Genomic DNA, 25,294 nt, shown 5'->3' with positions numbered 1-25,294 from the left:
CAACATTCTTGCTGTGAGGCACACACACTACCTGCTGCGCCACCGTGCAGCAAAAGTGAACATATTGTAGCCAAAGGTATTCAATGATTACACTGTCAATAAACATGATTCAAGTCAAATTATTTTTTCCCAAGTCTATAGCTAGCTAATGTTAACTAGTAAAGAAAAGGCAGCAAAATATCCTTTAACTCATGATTCACTGTGACGGTTTCTTTATTTGTGATGCATTTGAAAGGAAGCGTTACAAAGCCAGCGTGGCCAGCCTCTGCTGCCTCCACAATGCCTGCAGGAAAGGAAAGCTTGCTGTGCATTTTCGTAGCCTAGCTGATGAGATGAGCTTGATCTCTGCATGAGCTGCAAGCTTTCCTCAGAAAGGATGTTTGAAGTGTACTGTATTAATGTCACACTAATTACAACCCACTACATCCAAGGCATCGCCTAATACTGCTTAGCTAGATGTCTGGCCGACTGCCGTCACTTAACATGTTCAAGATGATGAAAGTATTCATGCAGTCAGTCTAACTCTTGATCATGTGGTCAGTTACAGTTGACTAGCCTATGTAAACTTGCCACCATAGGAACAGCTATGGTTAGGCTAAAAAACCTTCAAGAAAGCAACAACTTAACTGTGCATGTGCACACAAGCCTGCATGCCATTACTGTGCTCTATTACTAGGGCTGGGCGATATGAGTGAAAACTCTATTGCAATATAAGTGTTTTATATTGGTCAATATTGATAATTATTGATATTTTTTATGACCTATTTAAAATGGGGACCAGGAGAAAAATACATTCAATTTAAACATTTTTATTATAAATTGAACCTTCCTCTGATTATAATCCCCTCAGTTATCAAGGCAGAAAGGAAAGGAAACCATGGAAAACACTCAAATAATAAATGTAAAAAAAAGTGTAAAAATGTAAACAGAGAGAAACCTAAGAACTTTTTTTCTGCAGGTTTAGTGCAGGAAGTTCACAAGCTGATTCACCTTCTGGTGAATAAAATGTTTTCAAATATGTGCAGTGTTTTGGAAACACAGCAGAAACTGAGGTAGACTTGACATCTGTAACATACAAACAAACAAACAAACATGATAGACAGTACAGTAACACTGACTGAACTATAAAACCAGCCTAGACATATGAACAACTTTAGTCACTCTTCTTACTCTAAACATACATAAACTATTCAACTTTATTTTTATTGCGAGTGTGTTTAATAAAAAAAAAAGCACGTGTAAGAGATGTTTATAACCTGGCTTCTCCACAGTGCTCAGTGAGGCGTGTCTTTAGCGATATGATATGCCGCTGCCTCCGTTATGTCTTCGTGCCTTTTAGATGATTTGTCATCAGGCACTGAAGCACATACCTCTGCATGGTGGTCAGCTGCTTGTGCGGTGGTGCTGCGGTTGGTGGACGTTGGCGAATACGGCTGCGCTCCAAAGAGTGAGCGCGACTAAGGTGGTTAAATAAGTTTGTGGTATTACCGGTCTTGGTGGGGACGACAGTCTTGCATAAGTTACAAACCACACTGGTCTGACTACGGTCCGACTTATAAAATCCAAAAAACTCCATACTGGCGAGCTGACTTTCCCTGTTCTATCGACAATTTCTTCGCTCGCTGCAGCGCTCACTTTCTATTTCTCATCTCACTCCTCGCGGAGCAACAAACACGTGACAACGACACAGCGCAACCGAACTTGATAATGTTACATGATTGCCGTGTTAGCGTGTCTCTCTCACTGATTAGCGATTACTACCTATGTTGCTCAGTTACCTGAGAGCGAGTGCCTTTGTTCATGCAACCAACCTTGCTTCGCAACTTCAGGTTTCTTCCGACGAAGAAAAAAAATTATCGAATGCTTTATCGAACGCATTTTATATTGATATTGATAACGTGTCTATCGCGAGACATATCGCTATCGTTCTATCGGCCCAGCCCTATCTATTACTTAAACAAATAGCATTAGACCAGTCACACAGCATTTATAGCCAAGTTATGCTCTCACCAAGTGAAGATCCCAATACAGTACAAAGCAGTCAAACTGGCCTCCGCTGTTATACCAGCTGCTATAACAAAAAAAATCAAAATCAGCTAATATAGCTCATAGATGGTCAGCAATTGGTATTGGAAGCAAAAAAAAATTATCAGGGCATCCCTAACTGACACTGTACCATATCACTACACAGGGGCTATAATTCACAGCCCCAACAACTGCCAACTACTTATCTGTAATACTGCTAGCGATGACCCTACTTATCTCTGTGCCCCCATGTCACCCAGTAGGGAACCAGCCATCACTAAAATAGATAAGTTCCCCACCCACCCTTTCCATCTGGAGGCACCGAGTCTCTCCTGAGGCCCCAACCCAGACACCATGACCTCTGTCTGCCGCTGCAGTCCCCGTGGAGAACCAGCCCTGGTAATGTCCCTGCTCATCTGTCACACTGCACACAACAACTACCAAGAGAGATGGAGTGAGACAATGACAGGCAGGGACAGAAAGGTGAGAGCTGGGCTACACTGATGTATGAGGCACATATTAGCCTTTCACAGTAATTGTGATCCTAAATCCATCAAGTTTAGCCAAGCATGATGGACATGTCTACACTCTTTGCTCTATTTTAGCTTCCATAGATCTAAAAGGACAGAGAAACACAAAAATAGACAAAATAGATTAATAATAGCATCAGTCCAGACTGAACTGGCCTCATCTGAATTCATTATTTATAAATTAAAGAAAATAGCCATTCATGTTCCTTTGCACTGATTGCTGTCAATCCCTGTTGAAAAGAGAGAAATCACTGTCAACATGCTTTCACAGAAAGGTGACGAACATAGTCCATTAAAAACCCAGATGGAAATTTTTGGCTGCGTCCAGTTTGTGACAGGATGTGGGACAGTTTTGAAACACCCGGTCAGTCAGAGGAATTTCAGAGACAACTGGCAGTAACAGCTGTGGGTTAACATTTGTCAGTCTTTGTGTGGATGCTTTCTGTCCAGTGTTCAAACTGTGGAGGTTGTCACTGAAAACTTGCACACACCCATGTAGGTACTGTGCCGTTTTGTCTCAATCTAGCTCAGTGCCCATGTGGCTCTGTGTCTGGTTCCCAGAGTGTAGGCGGCTATATTTACATTAAGTGGAGTTATTAAAGATTTCAGGTCAGACAGTATTGGTGCTCAGTGAGACAGACATTCTCTGTGATTGTACAAACAGCAAATGCTAAGAATCTAAACTGCAGGGCTTTTTTTATTATGCCATAGAATAATCATTTTGGAGAATGATTGGAGAATGTGTTTTCATGCACTGTGGTAAACTGGTTGCTGTAAACATGCTTAAAAATGCAGCAAGACAGTAACCGACCCCCGACCTTATTTTGAAAGCATGTTTTCCTTATTGCAACTGTTCTGACAGAAGTCTCTTGACTTTATTAGTTTGTGTGTGTGTGTGTGTGTGTGTGTGTGTGTGTGTGTGTGTGTGTGTGTGTGTGTGTGTGTTTGTTTGCTTGTTATGGTGTTGGAACAGACTACAGAAGCAGGCAGACAGACAGCTCTTCCTTAACACGACAGAGTATGAATTAAGTCAAATGTTTGGCAGTAAAAAGGGATGTATGACTTCTGGGGGCCTCTTAGTGGCTGTTTCAGTTTTAGTCAGACTTTTATCCAACCTTTCTGTATCAACAGTATTGTGTTATGCACATGCGCACTTACAAAAAGCTGATTAGAAACCCAGTTATATGTACATAACAGAGAAGCAAATTAACATTAATTATTGACTTGGCCAACCTGCACAATGAAACTCTTGACTGCTGTGTGCTTCATTTTTTTCTGCTAAGAGGACACACCACATTCTGTGTTTTGCTGTTCAAAAAACCAAAGAGTGGTGAGTTTTTAAAGGATTTAGCTCATTTAGCTGACACCTGCTGGTGAAAAACTATTGCTTCACAGAGCATAAAAAATACGTAGTTCAATTGACTGATGTAAAGCCAACATTAAGTCAGAGAACGCACAGCAAGGAAATAAACTAGACAATTTCCCCTGGGGATTTTGAAAGGGCCACGGGGGCTACTGCCGGAGTGTGTACATTATGACCATGCTAACAGCGGCTAAGCTAACATTAGCATGTCAAGTAACACATTAAAAAGATCTCAAACACCATTAGAATGCATTTAAGAATCATTTTACCATTAGTTAGTATGTTAGTATTAGCATGCTAATCATTAGCACATTAGCACAACAACCTGATATCAAAAGTCAAACCTGTATGCACCAACAAGTTCAGAGGACCTCATTTTAGCATAGCCGCTGTTAGCATTGTGGCTAATGCTAACATTAGCATGTCAAATGACACATTAAAAAGATCTCAAAAAACATTAGAATGCATTTAAGAATCATTTTTACGGTACGTTATCATGTTAGCATTAGCATACTAATCATTAGCATATTAGCACATTAACCTGACATCAAAAGTCAAACCTGTATGCACCAACAAGTTCATAGGTCCTCATGTTAGCATTCCGCTGTTAGCATTGTGGCTAATTTTAACAGGCCAAAATCACTCATTACATGACTAACATTTCAAACTCACCAGTAATAGTAAGTAAAATAAGTGGCTCGTTATCAAGCCACTGTAGAGCTTGATGACAAGCTGATCATTTGAATCAGCTACATAGCAGCAGCTGAAGCTACATATATGTGTTTGTGTGTGTGTGGGAGAGGAGTGCTCAGAGAAGTACTGAGGCTCAGAGGTTGCCACGGCAACTTGAGGTGATTGCCATTGATGATAGGGGTCCCCCAGGCATACAGACAGGGGCAGACAGAAACATGAGGAAAAATAGCCATTTTCTATGGGGTAAGGTTACTGTCAAAAGTTTTGTGCGTGCGCATAAAAATCGTGCACGTATTAAAAATGTGTGCGTGTTAGTCTGTAGATGTGCATAGATAAAAAATTTGTAAACTCTTGTTTAAGTCAAATCATGCATAGATTATGCAGTGTATAAATTATCTGTGAGAATGCAACTCGTACACTTACAACTTACAAATACGGATTGCAGTTTACGGACGTACACTTCCTTCAGAATGAATACGAATCTGACAAGCGTGAAGTAACTGTCAAAACTACGTCACGAAGTCACAGGCATTATGTATCGAGTGGAAGATAACATCAATTCTACAAACTGCGCATGCGTGAAAGATGGCGGCGAGGGATTTGGAGCAAAGTCAAGTACGTAATTTCAATTTGTTTTAATATAATTTTCTTACTACATTGGTCTCGGGAACTGACTCAAAGTGTACATCTGTCTTATATTGGTGAGGGTAACAACCCAGACGACGTGTTTTAGACCAGCTGGGTCATGGTTAACCTAGTTTAGCAGTGTTTCCTCGATGTACACTCTCTTCAGGCTCTCTTCCACTCTGACCAATGACATTACCTACTCTGACATGAACATTCCGTGCAATACACACCCATTGAAAGCTAAAAATTTCTCCCAAAATGATCATGGTCATTGAACAGTTATTAATCCAAAACTATATGACCTATCAAAACGTGGAAAAACACACCAATACACAAGACTTGTGTCTACAGTTTAAAGTTTAAATGGAGTCTCAAGGTGACAGTATGCCGGAGCAGTAGGCAGTAGAAAAAGTCCAATGATCTGTCAGTTTTTTGACCTTCTCTCATTCATTCTTTATGGGAAATTTATTTATAAATTTAAGAAAAGTAATAGCATGTCGATCCCAATCAAGATGCACGTTTTGATAGATGATTCGCCTGGGTGCTCTTAAAGCTGTAGGACAAGTAGCAAATCGAAATTTGACACAGAAGAGGAATAATAAGAAGAAAAAACATGCAGGATAACAATAGCACTCGGGACTCAGTGCAATTGCCCCATGGCCCTAATGATAGGCTGCATGATACTACAGAGACATAAAGCCCCAACACAAAAAAAATGTGGGCAAGTACTGAGAGCTGCTTGTGAAAGAGATTCACCAACATTGTGCTGATAACAGCCAATCTGCACTGTCGCTGGAAATACATTTTCCCCACAAGATCGAGCATCACGTTGTGTTTCTTGGAAGTATGCTATGACTTTAATAAGAGGAAAAAGACAGAAATGGATAGTGAAGTTATTTTATCCCCCCAGGACTGAACCTGTTCCATACTAAGGCTCATATTACCCTGACTGTGTGGAAAACTGAGACACAAGACCAGCTTTCTGCGTGTCAGGATTCTAAAACTGCGATCACAAAATGCATTGATTTCAGCCAACAACTGGTAACCTTGAATTTATTGTATATTGGAGTAATTAAGAAAGACTTATTTTACCATTCAAGCTGAAAATGTGAAATGTGGCTCATTGTTAAATAACACAGAGTATTCCATTCATATTCTTTTTCTTCAACTTTCTCAGCTTATATCAGTTATATATGAACTCTTAAATCTAGCCAGTATGAACTTTTGTAATAATGCACACTCACACACACATGCACTAGAGCAGTGGTTCCCAACCTTTTTTCCTTGAAGCCCCCCTTGCCTGTGTCCAAGACAAGCCAGGCCCCCCCGCCCCAACTCCTACCTGCATACATGCACTAAAAGAATAAAGTGATTAATTGCAAACTTTTATTTGCAAAAATAAACAGCAGTTGTAGGTTTTTGTTCTTATCCAATTGGGTGTGTTATTGGGATTTTATAAATTTAATGTGCACAAATATAATTTTGGTAACCTCACAACCTCAGCGCAGATTAAATTGTGCGCACCTCCTGTGATCTCTGGCATCACCCAGTGGGGGGCGCAGACCCCAGGTTGGGAACCACTGCGCTAGAACATTCTAACACACAAAGGCATTTTGGGTACACAACGTTAACTCATGTTAACCCTGTTGTTAGAAGACGTTATCATTGATAATTAACATTAGCTGTCAGTCTTCTCGCTTATGACATAACCAGCTGTTTGTCGTCAAAAACAATGTAGAGTGTATGTACCGTTATATCTAGGTAACTAATGTTAGCTAATTATCTTACATTAATATTACCAGTGGCTCCGACAACTTAACTATTTTCAGCATATGAGGAGCAATTTGACTCATCATGTAATGTAACCATGTAACCAAGCTGAAAATATTACAGCGATAGGCAGTGAGTACGGTGAATGGGGGCAGATTTACCCATGACTCCTTTTAACAACAGTTGTTCTTGCTTCCAGTGTCAAGCATTAACTGTGAGAGAGACTTCTCCACAATCAGCAGGGCAAGGACATGACAGTATAACTTAAGTTGCTGAGATGTGCCTCAATCATTTAAACCATCACAAATCATCTTCACAACTAAAAAAGCGACTAATTATCTCCAGCCAGCTTCCCCCACCACGCTATGGTGACGTCATCACCAGCCGGCTTCGCCAGCTGCACCTGTGGCTGAAGGGGTACTGCCTGACAAGAAACATCCCGTATGTGGACAATTTTATAGCATTTTTAAACAGGCCTTGTCTTTTTTTTTGCCTTTGTCCTTAGCAGCCGTCCTATTCTTTGCATAACGGTCTACAGACCACCCCAATATTCATCCTCTTTTATCAGCGAATTCTCTGAATTCTTATCAATCATTCACACCACCTACAACAGGATTTTAATAGCTGGTGATTTTAATCTACACATTGACAACAACTCGGACCCATTATCTAGAGAATTTTAAACCTCTTAAACTGTCTGGATTTTAAACAGCACGTTACGCAGCCGACCCACAACAGGGGGCACACCCTGGACTTGGTCATAACTTATGGCCTGTCCGTGGGTGTGTCCTCTGTTGTGGATCTGGCTGTGTCCGATCACTTCTGTGTGTTTTTTAACATCACCAGTGAGAATAATGAGGAAACGCTACCCGCTCCTGAAGTGGCTGCAAATTTTCTCCAGATTTTACAGAGCACTCCTGCAGATATTTTACCAGCACCCTGTGATTTTATCGTTGACAATTTTAACAGTAATCTGAAGTCAACGCTGGACTCAGTGGCTCCTCTTTTAACAAAAACAATTAAGAAAAAACCTACACCTCCGTGAACAAATGAAGAAATTAAGCAACTGAAAAGAAACTGCAGGAGTGCTGAGAGGAAACTGAGAAAATCAAAACAGTCCATTATGAAGTTTTACATCATCACCTCAAAACTTACAATAACACTATTAAACAGGCAAGAATTTCTCACTTCAAAAAACTAATCTCTGACCACAAAAACAATCCCAAATTTCTTTTCTCCACAATTGATCTTTTAATAAGCAGTAATTTTAACAGATCTCATAAGACAAAAACAAATGTGTGAAGACTTTGCAGACCTCTTCAGGTGCAAAATTGATAACATCAGATCCAGTCTTTTATCTCAACAGGTTTTAACTACCAATACATCTGGATCACAGGTTTTACCTGAGGAAACACTGGAAAGTTTTGCCCTGGTTGATGCGAGGACACTTGGACGAGTTTTCTCCCAGGTAAACCCTACAACCTGCCTTTTTGATCCAATTCCCACAAAGTTTTTGGATTTGGACTCTATGGATTCTTTGAGGAACAGCTGTTATACATGGTGAATTGCTCTCTTCAGATGGGTGTCTTCCCTGCCTCCTTTAAAACGGCGGTGGTGAAGCACCTTCTGAAGAAGAGCAATTTAGACACCAATTTTCTTAATAATTACCAATCTGTATCCAACTTACCTTTTTTGAGTAAAATTTTAGAAATACTGGTTTTTAACCAAGTAAACGATTTTTGAAACAAAAAGAACATTTTAGAAAGGTATCAGTCTGGTTTTAGGGTGAACCACAGTACCGAGACAGCCCTATTAAAGATTTTAAATGATATCAGGTACAACTTAGATAAACACAAGCTCACAGTCTTGGTACTACTGGATCTAACCGCCGCCTTCGATACAGTGGACCATCACATTTTATTAAACAGACTGAGGCACCTGGTTGGCCTCTCAGGTACTGCTTTTAACTGGTTTGTCTCATACCTCACTGACCGACACTTCTTTGTAAGTTGGGATGCATGTTCCTCAGGAACCCATGAGATCAAGTGTGGGGTTCCCCAGGGGTCAATTTTAGGTCCAACTCTTTTTAATCTTTACATGCTTCCCCTTGGGGACGTCATCAGGAGGCACGGCATCAGCTTCCATAGTTATGCTAATGATACGCAACTGTACATTGGCGTGTCTCCTGATGACATAGGGCCAATTGATGCCCTTTTTAACTGCATTTTAGACATTAAGTCATGGATGGCAGAAAATTTCTTTCAGCTCAATCAGGACAAATCAGAGGTCTTAGTCATTGGTCCTGAAGGCAAGAGAGAGAAACTTTTACCAAAACTAAAAGATCTTAAACCAACACATTCTGTAAAAAATCTGGGCTGGATTTTTGAGTCTGAGCTTACTTTTATTCCACATATCAAAAACATAACAAAGATAGGTTTTTACCATTTTAAGAATATAGCCAGAGTCCACCCGTTTCTCTCTCAGGCCGGCGTGGAGGTGCTGATGCATGTTTTATCTCTTGTCGCTTAGATTACTGTAATGCCCTGCTCTCTGGTCTTCCCAAAAAGAGTATCTCAAATTTTAAATTACTACAGAATTCAGCCACAGGAGTACTGACGAGGACCAGAGGGCGAGAGCACATTTCACCAGTTTTAAAATCGCTGCATTGGCTCCCCGTGCATTTCAGGATAGATTTTATGGTTCTTTCATTAGTTTTCAAATTTCTTAACGGTCTCGGGCCTTCTTATTTATCTGACCTACTTTTATCCTATCAACCCTCGGGGACCCTGAGGTCCTCCAGCACTGGCCTCTTAACCATACCAAAAGTAAGAACTAAAACACACGGGGAGGCGGCTTTTAATTATTATGGTCCCCGATTGTGGAACAGCCTGCCGAAGAACCTCAGGGCCACAGAGACCGTTGATGTTTTTAAAAAGCGGCTCAAGACCCACCTTTTTAATCAGGCTTTCAATTGATTTGTTTGATTTATCTCATTCCTTTAATCAGGCTTCTTATAGGCTTATAGGCTAATGACATCTTTATTTACTATTTATTTCATTTACTCATTTTATTTCATTCAATGTTTATGTCTTGGTCCCATGGTTTTTAGCTGCGGCGTTTCCTCATGGGGGCCCCTGGTTTTTAGCTGCGGCATTTCCTCATGGGGGCCCCCCACACTGGGAGTTGCTCTTGGTCTACTGATGGGGGCGCTGCTGAGGGGACGGCTCTGGTCTGGATAGCTGTGAGTCTCTATATGTCTATATATGTCTATGTATTTATGGGGGCAGGAGGGCTGGGTTTTCTTTTTCTTTTTTGCTATTTTTAGCCTCTGTGAGGCACTTTGTGTTGCTTTTAAGTATGAAAAATGCCATATAAGTAAAGTTTGATTTGATTTGATTTGATTTGATTTGATTTGATTTGATTTGATTTGATTTGAAAAGAAGAGTAGTAAGAGTGCTTCAAATGCACCTGTTATTTACATTCATTTGACTTCTTGAACTTACCTTCTCTTTCAGGTCAAATCAGACCTTCAAACAGGCTGCAAGGAGAGCACCTGGCTGACTGCCTGAGGATCTCCATCAATCAACCCCAAGGAATTCAACTACAAAAGGGCACTAGAACTGTGTTTCTCAGAGCCCAGGAAAATGAAATGCCTAAATGCAGGGTGCAAAGTTTGCCAATTACAATGTAAGGGGAGTTGATTAATACCGTGTCCTCTACCCATAAAGGATAACAACTCTGTATTGAAGGCCTCCAAGTATGAAATATGGACGCTTTGAGCCATTAAACAATGTCCTGCAATTATCCATCAAGTTCTACAGTTTGGTTCGGCCCCCCAAAAAATGTTCAAAATGGGTATATTTTTGGCTAAAAGCTTTGAATTGTTTTACTCCACAGTTGAACTCCTTGTTTTCTAAAAAAAACACACAGATTTTGCCTCAGTTCTTTGACAGCATAGTTGAGTCTGTGTTTTAACCATTTGTGAACTGTGTTGAACTATGTCTCATTCACCATACATTGTGGGTGTGACTTTTCTTCCATCATTTATAAGACTTTATTGATCCCACCAGGGAAATTAAGCACACAGCAACCTTCCCATACAGGGAGTTAGTGCGCATGCGCCAACCCGCGCGTGCAGCCTGTTGCAGTCGCTCCTGTTTCTTTTCTTAGTTTTTTACAATTCTTTTGCTCTATTCTTTATTATTAATATATTGCAACGTAAGGACTGTTATTTGAAGCTGTGCCCTCTCCAAACATGCTGGCTGAGAGAGTTCTGGTTTGTTTTTTCACTTTGAATTTACTACTCTCACTGGGGCACAGCACCGATGTGCAGCGCATTGTTTACGCCAGAGATCAGCTGATCGCGCTGAGGCTGGTCGGCTTGTTGGCTAGAACAACAGAGATCCCCGCTGAAATCTGGAGAAAAACACACAGAGGATGCAGGGGAGGACGGAAACAGCAAATTTCATTTCAAATTTCAAAAACAACAATTTCACGCAGTATGTGAGCTGTCCAACAAGAGAGGAGAGAACCCTGGACTTGTTGTATGCTAACGTCAAGGATGCATACAGCTGTTCCCCCCTCCCCCCTCTGGGCAGGTCAGATCACAACCTTGTGCTCCTCACTCCCTGTTATGTGCCTCTGGTGAAAAGTCAGCCTGCGACCACAAGGACAGTGAGGAGATGGTCAGAGGAGACATATCAGACACTGCAGGGCTGTTTTGAGGTGACAGACTGGCAGGCACTCTGTGAGCTGCATGGGGAGGACATTGATTGATCACCTTCTGTGTGGACTCCACTGTCCCATCCAAGACTGTCCATTGTTATCCAAACAACAAGCCGTGGGTGACAAAGGACATCAAAGACATCCTCAATCAGAAGAAGAGGGCCTTCAGGCGGGTAACAGGGAGGAGGTGAGAACGATACAGAAGGAACTAAAAGTGAGAATCAGGGAGGCTAAGGAGAAATACAGGAGGAAGCTGGAGTGGAAACTCCAGCAAAACAACTTGAGAGAGGTCTGGAGTGGTATGAGGACCATTACTGGCTTAGGGACAGGCAGCAGAGGAGTTGAAGGCAGTATTGACAAGGCAAACGAGCTGAATTTGTTTTTTAATAGACTCGACACTGCAGGCCTGGCTCATGCTGCCTCTGACTCCGCTGCTGTCTGTACCGGACGACCATCATCAACCACTCCCCTCTCCTCCCCTCCTTCTCCTTCTCCCCCTCCTCCTTCTCCTCCTTCTCACACCCCCCATCTTCCTGTGTGAGCCCTCTTCACACCTCCTCAGACTGCCAGACTATCCTTACTCACCAACTTGAGGATTACACCACACCTCCCCTACCTGTCACCTCCACAGTGTGCTTCACTGCAAACCAGGTGAGAAGACAGCTGATGAGACTCCACTCCAACAAAGCTCCAGGCCCTGATGGTGTCAGCCCCAGGGTGCTCAAAGCCTGTGCCCCCCAGCTGTGTGGAGTTATTCAACATGTCTTCAATATGAGCCTAAGTCTCCAGAGGGTCCCCATGCTGTGGAAGACGTCGTGCCTCGTTCCTGTGCCAAAGACATCACGGCCCAGGGACTCAAAGGATTACAGACCTGTGGCACTGACCTCCCACAGTCATTATGAAGACTCTGGAGAGACTCGTCCTGCAACAGCTCCGGCCCCTGGTCAAGCCACTGATGGACCCCCTCCAGTTCGCCTATCAGCCCCGACTTAGAGTTGAGGACGCCATCATCTACCTGCTCAACCGTGTCTACGCCCACCTGGACAAGCCGGCGAACACTGTGAGAGTCATGTTTTTTGACTTCTCCAGTGCATTCAACACCATTCGTCTGGCTCTACTGGGTGACAAGCTGACAGCGATGCAGGTGGACGCCCCCCTGGTGTCCTGGATTGTGGAATACCTGACTGGCAGACCACAGTATGTGCGCCTGCAACACTGTGTGTCAGACAGAGTGGTCAGCAACACTGGGGCCCCACAGGGGACTGTTCTCTCTCCCTTCCTCTTCACTCTCTACACCACGGACTTCAGCTATTGCACAGAGACCTGCCATCTTCAGAAGTTTTCTGATGACTCTGTTGGATGTATCTGATGACTCTGTTGGATGTATCAGCAAGAGCGATGAGGATGAGTGCAGGGCTGCTGTGGACAACTTTGTCACGTGGTGTGAGCAGAACCATCTGCGGCTAAACGTGGCAAAGACTAAGGAACTGGTAGTGGACCTGAGGAGAACCAAGACACCTGTGACCCCTGTTTCCATCCAGGGGGTCGTTGTGGACATAGTGGAGGATTATAAGTACCTGGGGGTTCATATTGACAATAATCTGGACTGGGCTAAGAACACTGACGCTCTCTACAGGAAGGGCCAGAGTCGTCTCTATTTCCTGAGGCGACTGAGGTCTTTCAACATCTGCTGGACTATGCTCAGGATTTTTTATGAGTCTGTGGGGGCAAGTGCAATTCTCTATGCTGTTGCGTGCTGGGGCAGCAGGCTGAGGATGGCAGACGCCAACAGACTCAACAATCTGATCCGCAAGGCCAGTGACATTGTGAGGATGGAGTGTGACTCTCTGACGGTGGTGTCAGAGAGGAGGATGCTGAATAAGCTAAGGACTATCACGGACAATGTCTCACATCCACTTCATGATGTGCTGGCCAGGCACAGGAGTACGTTCAGTAAGAGAATAATGTAGGAATTAGATGACTTACTAATCCTGGGAATCAGTCTATGAATTGTAAAACTCTTTATGGCCCTTTGTCACTGAGGGGAGAAAGAGGATCAAAGGACAATTCAGTGAGGGACACAGGATAGAGGGGGAAGGTTAAGGTGCGATTCACTGTACCTGAGGAGTTTATGGTATAGTATAAACCCTAAAGAAACAGGATGAGTGAACTCCCCCAAATGGTCGTTGTCTTTGAAGGAAGGTTTATGATTACCAGGTGTGTGTGTGATAACCATCTGTCCTTTTGTTGAAAAGTATAAAAGCCAAGACATTGTGGAGATCTGGAGAGAACACTCTGCATGAGTCTTCCCTCCATGCTGCATGTATTAAAGAGACCTGATTCATCACACCGAGTCTGTAATTCTTCAGAGAATTAGCAACTCTCAACAAGCAACACGGAGAATTTCCCTGACACTAATACCACCAAAACTCAGGACTGAACGATACAGGAAATCATTCCTGCCTGTGGCCATTAACCTGTACAACTCTTCCCTCTGAATGGCCCTTGAACTTCACTATCACTGTCTGGTCTGTTCTGTTGAATATTTTACAATTTCACTTTGCACATCTGATTCCATTTTGCACATTTTTTGCACATCCAATATACACAGTATATTACTTATTTTTATTACTGTACATTTCATTGTGTTGCATATTTTGTGTTGTATATTTCTTAATTTGTGTTGTATATTTCTTATTTACATATATCTTTAGTTTTAATATTCTGTTTCTTAATATTGCCTTTATATATATATATTTATTCCTTCTTGTTCTTTCTCTCTTTTTATTCTAATCTGTAATTCTGTTTTGTGTGGAGCACTGTACAAAAAAACAATTTCCCCTCAGGGATCAATAAAGGAATTCTGATTCTGATTCTGATTCTGAGTTGAACCCGGGCCGTCTGGGTGAAAATCAGGAATCCTAACCGCTAGACCATATGGCACCTTCATACATGCAAAACTAGGTTTTCAGGTAGCCTCTTAATTTTGCTATTCAAGTGCATTTTTGGAGCTGCGGAGCTGCTAGCACTGGGCATTGTAAAATTGTTCCATATTGTTTGATATAATTGTTTGATATCTTTTGAGCAGATCTCACCACCCTCTGCAACACCTTCTTGCCAGCTGCGGTTTGGTTCCCGTACCCAACAGTGATGGAGAACGTCAGGACACTCTCCACCACACACCGGTAGAATGAGGTTAAAACTTCAGGGGTGAGGTCAGCCTGTCTCAGCCTCCTCAAAAAGTGATGGGCCTTCCTTATGATGCCAGCTGTGTTTGTGGCCCATGTGAGGTCATTGGAAATATGCAGGCCCAGATATTTTAGTGTGGACACTATCTCCACAGCTGTACCTCCAATAAAGAGGGGAGGGGGAGTGTGGCCTCTGCTTCTGAAGTCCACCACCATTTCTTTAGTCTCCCCCACATTTATGTTGAGATTGTTAGCTCTGCACCATTCTGTAAGATCTTTTACTTCCTGCCTGTACATCGACTCATCATTCTTGGAGATCAGTCCAACCACGGCTGTGTCATCGGCAAACTTCACCTACCTACTACCTTGCAGAGCGATCATATGTGTAGAGTGTGTACAAGAGGGGGCTGAGGACACAGCCCTGTGGGGAGCCGGTGTTCAGTGTGATGGTGGAGGATGAGATGTCATGGAGCTTGACACACTGTGGCCTGTTCGTCAAAAAGTCCAGGACCCAGTTACAAAGAGATGGATTTAATCCCAACATCAGCGGTTTACTGACTAAAATCTGTGGAATGATGGTGTTGAAGGCAGAGCTAAAGTCCAGGAAGAGCACAGTGGCACTTTACATTAATTCTCCTCAATCCCAGGTTCAGCCTAAGGTTCCTAGCATACAACTTGCTAGCCTTCAGCAAGCCAGCTTCCAACATGATCGCCTCCAGCCTTCATTCTGGCCTGCTAGCATGTAGTCTGCTAACTTCCAGACAACTAGCCTTCAGTCATTTCACCAGTCAGCTGGTGCAGAACAAGTCTGTTCCCTGTCTCATCTTGTCCTGGAGCCACCCTCTCAGAAGCCCTCCAAAATGACGACACCGACAGACTACACAGTACGCACACACCCACAGCAATGAGCACTAGCTGCCAGATCAGGTAGCTGATTCAGACTGAAACACTGATTTATTGGTTTGTGACGGCTATTTTTTTTTTTCAGAGTTGTTTATAGTATATGTATTAATTGAAAGTAGCAGACTTCTCATCACTGTTCCTCTCCACAGCGCTCTCTCATGGACTTGTCGTCTAGCAGTAGTCAGGCAGTGAGTGCTGATGTGCTTTGGAGGGAGGAATGAGGGGAGGGGAGGGGGTTTTCATTTATAGACTTTCAAAATCTATCTCACTCTTCTTGGTTTCTCAAACTCCACCTTGAATGCTTAAGGAATATTTCAGGGCCAAAAGCCAAATCTCCAGAGAGTTTACGCCTAAAGCTGCCGTTTAAAGTGCTATGTTACATACAGTAGCTGATCGCTGCCATTCTAGTCAGTGCATGAGTGCATTTCCACCATCTCCATTTCAGAAGCCTCCAGAGGTGTATGTTCTGCTCTGAAGAGAATACGCGCTGAGTCTATTTCTGACACGCATCAATCTGCACAGAGAAAATGGAGTGAGACACAAAGTCAGACACAGGAACGGTGTCGAGAATCAAAAATAAACGCAAATCAAACAGAAAAATAAAGAAACCATTTAACTACGAAGCCAACTTACCCATAGTACAAGCACGAAAATCAAGAGAAAATGGCCAAATAAACACGATCCGAGCAAGTCAACAAAGCTCGGCAGGCGAAATGCTCCACTTCTAAAACTTGACAGAACTGGTGATTATAGACGTGTGGAGGACGGAGCAAATACACATCGCATATGTGATGTCACGGATACGTGCCCAGTGAAGCTCTCGGGTTAGGTCATCATTCTGACAATTTTGTAAAAAATAAAACCACACAATATTTCAAACATTGAAAATTATTTTGTAGAAAAGATAAACACCAGCAATTTCAAGAGTTACAAAATATTCAATATTAAATACATTTTTTAAAATGTATGAAACAATCATATGACTAACATGTGTAAAATGTAAAAATGAAGCAACTATTGAAAGTCAAAACATTACTATGACATTTCATCATTTGTTTTCATACAAGTGGCAAACTCCTCCAGCTGGGCACTGCAACAGATGAGCTGGGAAGACTTACAGGACCTTTCATTTCCGGCAATTTATTGTGAGCAGGATGGCACTACATTTTTATTAACAGCACCACACTTGAAAGTCTAGCCCTTTATTCCCAGTGGTTTAGCTGTGCAGCGTTAGCTTACCTAAAATGATCAGTGTGATAGCTCCACAGCGCTATCCTGCTATTAGCAGTCTGCAGCATGTCCGCCTGCACAGCGCTTCACTGAGTTTTAATTTGGACTCAGGCTGTTGGAAGGCTTCTATCTACAGCCTCAACCTTTCCCAGACACCAGACGTCCTCCAGCAAGTCATCCCAGACACTGAGACACACACACACACACACACACACACACACACACACACACACACACACACACACACACACACGCCTGCATGACATGAGTGTTTATATAACTAAACTAAGATATTTAAAACAAGAAACTATAGACAAACCCACTGGCCATGCACACTGCATCTACACACACTGGATATGCATTGCACACACACAGCATGGCTTATAGTGTGCTGGTTCCTACACTCAGCTCCAATCAGGTGATGATGTCAGTACATCACGGAGGTATGACCGCAGACTGGATAGTGTTCATTTCTGCATATTAAGTGTATTTGACTTTATGTGCACTGAGAAGGAGTTCTGTGCTTAGCCTCCAGTCAGAATGAGGGAGAGTAAAACAGCAGGACGTTCATCAGCCTCAGTACTGCTGAGGACATGTCCATCATAACAAGTTTCTTGTCTCTTCTCTTCTTGGTCTTGAAAAACTACACTGAGTGACAACAGTTTGTTGGGTGTTTGCTGTCTTTGTTTTGAGGGCATTTTGTAGCAGCAGCATACATACAGGTTCTTTAAAGGTTGTGATGAGGCTTAGAGTTTCAGATATATCCACATTTCCTCAACTAATCTGTGATTCTCCTTCAGTTGATTTGTTACAATGGCCGGATGAAAACTGAATTTCTATTTGAATCTTTAAAATCAAATGGCATCAAATTTTAATACATAAGTAAATCTGTACTTACTGTGATATATTTATATAAGCATACAAAGTAGATACAAGTTACTATACTGTAGATTTTAGATCATATTATCCAGGCCATCTCCTTCATTTCTCCACCATGCCTTTGAACACCGCCCATGTTGATTAGGTTAAATGAGAGAGTGTGATCATTCTAGACAACCAACACAACTCACCACATGACACATGACGAAAACTGGTATGAACTGTCAATGTGTGAACTGCTATCTCTGCTTCTTCTAAGGACTTCTGATTTGATTGTTATCGTCAGTGCCCTCTCAGTTAGAGTTGGAAAATGTATGAAAGCCATCTGTGCAATATGCAAAAGCATAATAGACAATGCAAAAAAAAAAGCTGTGGAATTTGACTGTGGAATTTCAAGTTACAGCAGTTGCCATTTCTGTTACAGATGCACTCTCAGATCTGCTATCAGGGTGATTCTTCCTTCCTGTCAGCTCCATATTTCCACATCTATCTGACAGTTTGGAGAAGCTGAAAGGTTCAGCAGTGAAGGCAGGGTTCTGTAGATCATATCTTTGTGAGATGGAGGGATTGGCCTCTTTGGCCTCACCCCTTATTACAGAATAAAGGGCCGTTGAGCAAGCTGGGCACACTGACACGAATCTTCTCTGACTGAGAAAGGTTTGAGTGAAGGCTTTAGTGCTCCATTCCAGCTCAAAGCATGTCTTATGAACCGTAGATGGAGTCTGGTCCATTCAACTGGTGGATCAATAGCAGCCTTGAAATGGAGACGTGGAGCAGCGGAGCAGCAGACAGTATAGCTGTAAGAGTGTGGGACTGAGGGGATAAAAGGAGATACAGCAGATAGCACTCATTCACAGGCTGAGAGCCATTGTAGTAGCTCATATTTCTTTTGCAAGGCCACTGTCTCATGATCACAACTGTGTTATCATCTCAAGATAACATGGTACTTCTATTTTTTAACCAGGACAGTCTCCTCAGTTTAATTTGCTTCTGTTGAGTTTGAAGTGTGTTCCATAATGACAAAATAATTTCTGGTGGCTTTGGCAAGAGCAATGTAGCATCAGTTTCTGGTCAAACAATAAAGATGCTGCTCTTCAAGAAAAAGCTATTTGTGTAGGGATCCTTTCCATAACATTGTCAGAAACTTCTAGTAACAATCTGAGTGTGTCAGAGGCAAAAACAAATACTTCTCGTGGACGTGCATTGATGACACAAAAATATCTGATGGGTTACGTTCACGGGTACCGGCTGCAGCGCTCTCACTTAATACTGGACCAATTTCAAACACTGCTGTCCCCATTAATCACTCAGACACAAAACATGAGAAAATAGGATCCATAAACACAGATAATATTTGACAAGAATTTCTCTCAATTGTCACAGACAATATAGGAGCCAATTTTGGCTAATTAAAGATATTTCTGTATCTGCATACATGCATATGAAGACATGTTTAAGGCAATGTAGAAACAGTGCTGCAATTACATAGTCTGTCCACCAGAGAGGACTGACAGTTTTTCCACTGTAAAATGTCCCATTGTGTACAAACCGTATGTTTGTCACAGCTCTTTAAAAAATACACTTAAAGGACCCTCAAAATGCCATGTGGTCACATTAAATTAAATAAGTCAATATATGGTTATAAGATTTTTGAACTGTCAAAATTCAATGAAAAGAATGGAAACGAGCAGTTCTTCTGGTGCTTTGGAAGCACTTAGAAGTTCTTCTGGTGTGGTGGCCACATTCTATGAAGGCATATTTTTCCCTCTTTAATTCAAATATCAGCATCCTTAATATTGGCTGCAAAAATCAAATATCAGGGTTTTCCCTGCCTATCGAACTCAAAAGCAGGTCAATTTGGTTTTATTGGCCATCACTAATTTTTGAGGAAACTGTTTATTTACTTTTATCAGTAACTGCTTTGATGCATTTAAATACCAAGCATGCTGATGGTATGTGTAGAAATCTAGTGTGGAGGAAAATGTCACTCACAATTTCTCCAAGATCAAGGTACTCAATGAATTGGCATCATCTGTTAACCAAACGAGCATAAGTTTATAATGAAAGCTTAGTTGGCTTAAGTTACAGAAGCAGTAGATATTACTGGATATTGACCTCAGTAGCCTATTTTTTGAATGTCAGTACTTAATAGGTCAGTAGAAAGCAGAAATTCACTGCATTGAAGTCAGTTTTAAGTTGGGTATTTGATAGACAGCCCTGGAGTGACAATTAAGCAGCATCTTCTTACTCAGGTTCACCCAGTGTTGGCAGTCAGAGGACAGTCAGCTCTTCATCAAACCCTCACTCGTTACCACAGGGGTTTCACTTAGGGACCAAACCCAATGTCACTGTCTATACCTGTCAGTAGACTTGCCCATATTAAGATTATGATTTAAAAAGTACACTAAATGTATATCATGTACAAACTATTTTGATTAGTAATGTGTATTTAATTTACTGTATATACTCAAAATAATGGTTATTTTTTGTCGCATGACCGAACTGTATAACCACACAGGACAAATTGGACATACTTATTTATTTTGGATTTTAGTGCTTCTTCTATTTTCAGTATTTGTTTTTCATTAGCTTCTGAGTCATGTGACTGTCCTGTTGTCATCTGTTCACTGGTCACATTGGAAAGCTCTTTTCCTTCATTGTTCTTCTCTTCTCTTTTTTCATCAGACTCTGTGCCCTCTTGTCCTTTTTTGCCCTTTTCTTTGTCTGCCCTCAAGTTGGTAAACAAAAAGTGAAATCCTGATTTCTTGACTTCAGCGCACAGCACAAACTGCATATGCTGCACATGTTCTACAGCCTTTGGCACCTTTGTCTCAAAAAGCCTGAACACTGGTCATGATCTCATCATATCAGGATGATGTCAGAACATTCTTATCATGGAGTTTTCATCAAGTCATGACTCTCAGCGTCAGAGGCATCCCAGAAGAGAACAGAACAAAAGTCAGGAGAGCCTCAGAGGAAAAGCATGAACGTCTACACTGTTAACATTACAAACACCCTTTGGTACAATGAAATAGTTTTATTTTGAAACACCAATAAATCTAATCATGATCTCAAGACCAACAACCACAACTGCTTTCAGCCTCTGTGCACTGCTTCAATCATTAGCAAACATCTGGTCCATCCAGTCATTGTAATTTTAGCCCAGTGATGGTCATCTTTACAATCATCACGGTTATTTACCCACTCTACATACTGCTTCATTACATATGAAGAAAACACTACATGAGTACTAGGGTTGGGCAGTAATCCGGTAATAAGGTATCATGTGGTATCTAAAAATAGCAACGGTATCAGTTTCATTACCGTCATTAAAAAAACATGCTGTGCATATAGGTCTATAGCGGTCTAACATAATTGTAGCATCGTCATAACAAAAATGAAGTCCACTCCGTTCAATGTATCTGGTTGAATTTTTACTCGAGGAAAAGGTAACAAAGTGCATGCTAAGAATGAACCCAAGCAGTCGTACAGATGTTTTAACACAGGTATGTCCAGGCGCTTCGCCACACAGTGAGGAGGCAGACATCTTCGTGATCATCAGACTCTCTGCTTTCATATGATACCGGGCTTTTGTAGTTTGCGTGAAGTGGTGAAATCAGCAGATGCCGTACCTTTGACTTACATGCGCATATATTTTTGTTGGGTATGAATTATGTTTCGTTTGGGTGGCAATGCTTGGTAGAGGCTTTCAACTGAGTTTCTCCCCTTCATTCTGGTATGCTAAAAGTTAGGACTGGTGCTTCTTAGCGTGAGCATTGACCGTCTGAACTGCGCGCATGCCACACTGCCCTGCAAAGTGATTTTTAATTAGTCACAGTAATACCGTATACCCTGGGGAAAGTTTGACGGTATCAAAATTTGGATACCGCCCAACTCTAATGAGTACCAGTCTAACTCCTGACTTTGCTGTGTTGTACATGAATAAACAACTGCTCACTATCCGAGGCCAATAAAGGTCTTAATGTGCAGAGAAATCTGCTGGGGCCATTACCTCCAATAGAGCACGGAATACTCTGATTTCAGTGTCACAAACATGAGAACGTAGACATGTAGAGACTTGACGTCACATTATCTGAACTTTACAGCATAAAGGTAGCACTGAACATGTGAACAGGACATGTCTGGAGTTGTCTTTGAGTTTCCACCTGCTTTCAGTCTTTGTGCTCAGCTGAACATGCCACTGAGTGGTCTCTGTACTGGATGCAGACCAAGTGACTGATCTGACTGTGAATAAGATGGAAAATGTGTTTTTCTCAAAATACATCTGGCCTTTGAAGTCACTTTCTTGGTATCAATAGAGTGTTGTAAGAACATTTACTATCTATCTTTAAGTGTGATCTTGCAGCTAATATTTTGCTAGTATTTGTCATTTCAGGTTTCTTTACAACAACATTTGGTCACAAGTAAACTGCCTACTGGTTAGATGTGTCCATGTAAATATGACCAGTAACAATCACCTTTCTTTTCTGCAACTCAACATCCTGCAGCCTTATGATTACCTCAACTTTATATTATGTCACAGTGTTTAACAGCCACACTCTGCCAAACTCTGAATTGCAGCACTAAGCTCATTTGCACATCTTTTCTAGCTTTGCGTCTTTATTTTTGTGTTTTTATAGTGAGTACATGACTGACTTTTTTTCTGGGATCTTTAGAGTCTCTGACAAGTCAGCTGCTGCAAAATGAGTTTGTGATGTCTCACTTATCTGATCAATGAAATCTAAACTATGAATAATTTAGTTCAGGTTAGCTGCATGTGCATACAGTGGGTGTAGTATGGGAATGTGAATATGACTGAATCTGTGTGGGAATGATTTCTAGGAGGTCTAAAATAATAAAACAATTGAACGGTTTTCCTTTGAGTCTAACCTGGATAACCTGCTTCTTTCTAGCAGCCCTCAGCAGCTGAAACAGGAAACACTCCACTGATACCAGTTAAAGGCAACAACGTGGCAATCAGTAAAGTGAATCAAACTATTGTGTATCTACCAAATACCGGAATATAAACACAAATCTATTTAAGTTAGATTAAACCAAATAGTAATTAGACTGAAGTATTGTGAAACTGCCTCATACAAGAGTTACTGTCCTCTTTAGACTTGGCAGCTCAAATCATTTCATTGACTTAGTATCAGAACGTAAAGCTGGTAAAGCCCATTTGTACCTATAGTTTACACACACTACAGTACAGTCTACATACATGAACGTACATGATGCACTTCACAAAATTAAGCATAGACCAAGCACTGCCACATTTTCAAATTTTTGAAATGACTGATTCAAAGAATAGAAAGCAGCATCCTGATAACCTGCCATCATTATTGTGGACCTCTGAGAGAGAGTGGCAGCGAGCAGTAGAGAGTTAAAGATTCACTTTAAATATTCCGGTTGGCTGGCTAAAGTTCCTCTGAGGGGCGAATCCTCAGATATAATGAGAGAACTGGCCGTGGTGTCACTTTCCATTTCTAATACTACCACAGAACGACATCAATAAGAGAGTATGGAAATGAAATATAGACCTAATACATTTTCTCATTAAAACTAACAAAAATGCTGGGAACACTGGTCATGATATCATAAGCATTAATCTGACATCCTATGTGCATATGTATATAATATATTGCTAACAAAAACATGTAAGAGATTACAAAAAATACCAGATTGGATTGACAGGTTGTATGTATGCTAAAGACATCCTAACTATCAGAGATTAGAGCTATGCAACTGTTATAATATCATAGCCTACTCAAAGTGTGTGGTGCACTCTAAGTAGAAGAAAACAGTGTATGAGGAGAGCACACAGCTTGCATTACCACAGCGTCCACACCAACATGTTACATGATTACTGAACAAGATGATGCTTTACCTCCAACCTCTTCATGTCTCACAACTCCAAACAGACTCATTCAAGTTCATATTATTTATTATCACAGTACTGACTATAGATGTCTACTATGACTATAAATAAAAACTTGTGACTCCAGTCATAATTATCCCAGCATCAAAAGACAGGAATACTGAATTATCAGCCGCTCACCTCATCACTCATCCTCCAAATCTCAACTATAAACTGAATTAAATCAAAGTGATGTATTCTCAGTAATGTTTTTGTGGTCCTTCAGTCCAGGACCTCCACACAACCCCTCAAAGAACCTCCATGGGCCCCTTCTCTCAAACGGATTCATCTCCTGAACCCGAGCCCCCGCTGAGTGTACAAGCTGCAAACCCTCCTGTGCCAGACCAGCACAGTGTCCTCAAAGCTTCCAGCGTCAACGCATCTTAAAACCAGCAGAACGTCTGACAGCAAACTGCTGAGAGGATCAGCTGTGACTGTCAGCGAGTGGACCTCCGCGAAACACTGCGTGCATCGAGCAGCACCTTCTCCAGCGCAATGAAATGTCGCATACACGCACGCACGTACGCACACACACACACACACACACACACACACACACACACACACACACACACACACACACACACACACACACACACACACACACGACCGAAGCCTTCAATATGTTGAAATGTACCGTCAGTTTAAGGAAAGGCTGAGTTACTCACTCATCTACACAGGCTGCACACCACAGGTCCTAAGTCATGTTAAGAGGCCGAAAGGCAAGGCGACAATAAAGAGGCACATTTAATGGGAGGTTTGGCATTACACGAGAGAAAAACACGTTTAGTAACGTTAGCTGTTGGTATTCTGAGGATGTTCGCGGTCCATTGAGCTACTGCGTCAAAAACACTAATAAGCAGGATCCCCGTTCGACGGTGAGCCCGGAGAAACAGCCGAAAGCAGCTTCCACAACATCCCGAAAACCCGCAGCTGCCCTTTTCCTTTTATGACGCCAAAAGAGAGGAAGAAATGTAATTTATAACAAAGATAAAGGTGTTTGGTTAGAGGTGGGGGTTTGTTTACCTGGCTGGGATGCAGGCAGAAGCGATGCGGAGCAGGGATGGTGCGCAGGAGGCGCCTTGATGCTGCTCGCCTCGTCGGTGGAACCTGCGCCGTGTTTCAGACGGTGGAAGCAGCCGCGACTCCTTCACAGATCTCTCTCTCTCTCTCTCTCTCTCTCTCTCTCTCTCTCTGTCTGTCTGTCTGTCTCTCTCTCGTCTCTTCAGTTTCTTCCTCTCTTCCTCATCCCCGCTTTCTTTCGGCCGCCTTATGCTCCCCTTCGCCAGTTTCAAGTCCGCGAAAATACGGCAAAAGTACTTCCGGTATCCATTTTACACAATGTAGACACAACAGCTGGTCAGTCTATCAATTTGCCCTGGCGCATCCAGCCAGAATATCCTCTGTTGTTATGTTAGTATTGTATTAGTATTTTTAAAGCTAT

The 25,294-nt window shown here is 41.9% G+C and overlaps 1 protein-coding gene across 1 annotated transcript in view; it reads right to left on the bottom strand.

Annotated features, from left to right (window-relative positions):
- Positions 1 to 24,999, bottom strand: part of cntn2 (contactin 2) — a 91,060-nt gene extending 66,061 nt beyond the window's left edge. The window contains exon 1 of the mRNA XM_070958910.1: positions 24,877 to 24,999. The gene's annotated coding sequence lies outside the window, so the exon portion shown is untranslated. The remainder of the gene's footprint in view (positions 1 to 24,876) is intronic.
- Between the last annotated feature and the right edge of the window lie 295 nt (positions 25,000 to 25,294).

The sequence above is a fragment of the Chaetodon trifascialis genome, chromosome 3, assembly GCF_039877785.1.
Source record: "Chaetodon trifascialis isolate fChaTrf1 chromosome 3, fChaTrf1.hap1, whole genome shotgun sequence".
In the NCBI taxonomy this organism is placed as follows: Eukaryota; Metazoa; Chordata; class Actinopteri; order Chaetodontiformes; family Chaetodontidae; genus Chaetodon; species Chaetodon trifascialis.
The sequence above is the reverse complement of the archived record's forward strand: the minus strand, read 5'-3'. Positions and strand labels throughout refer to the sequence as shown.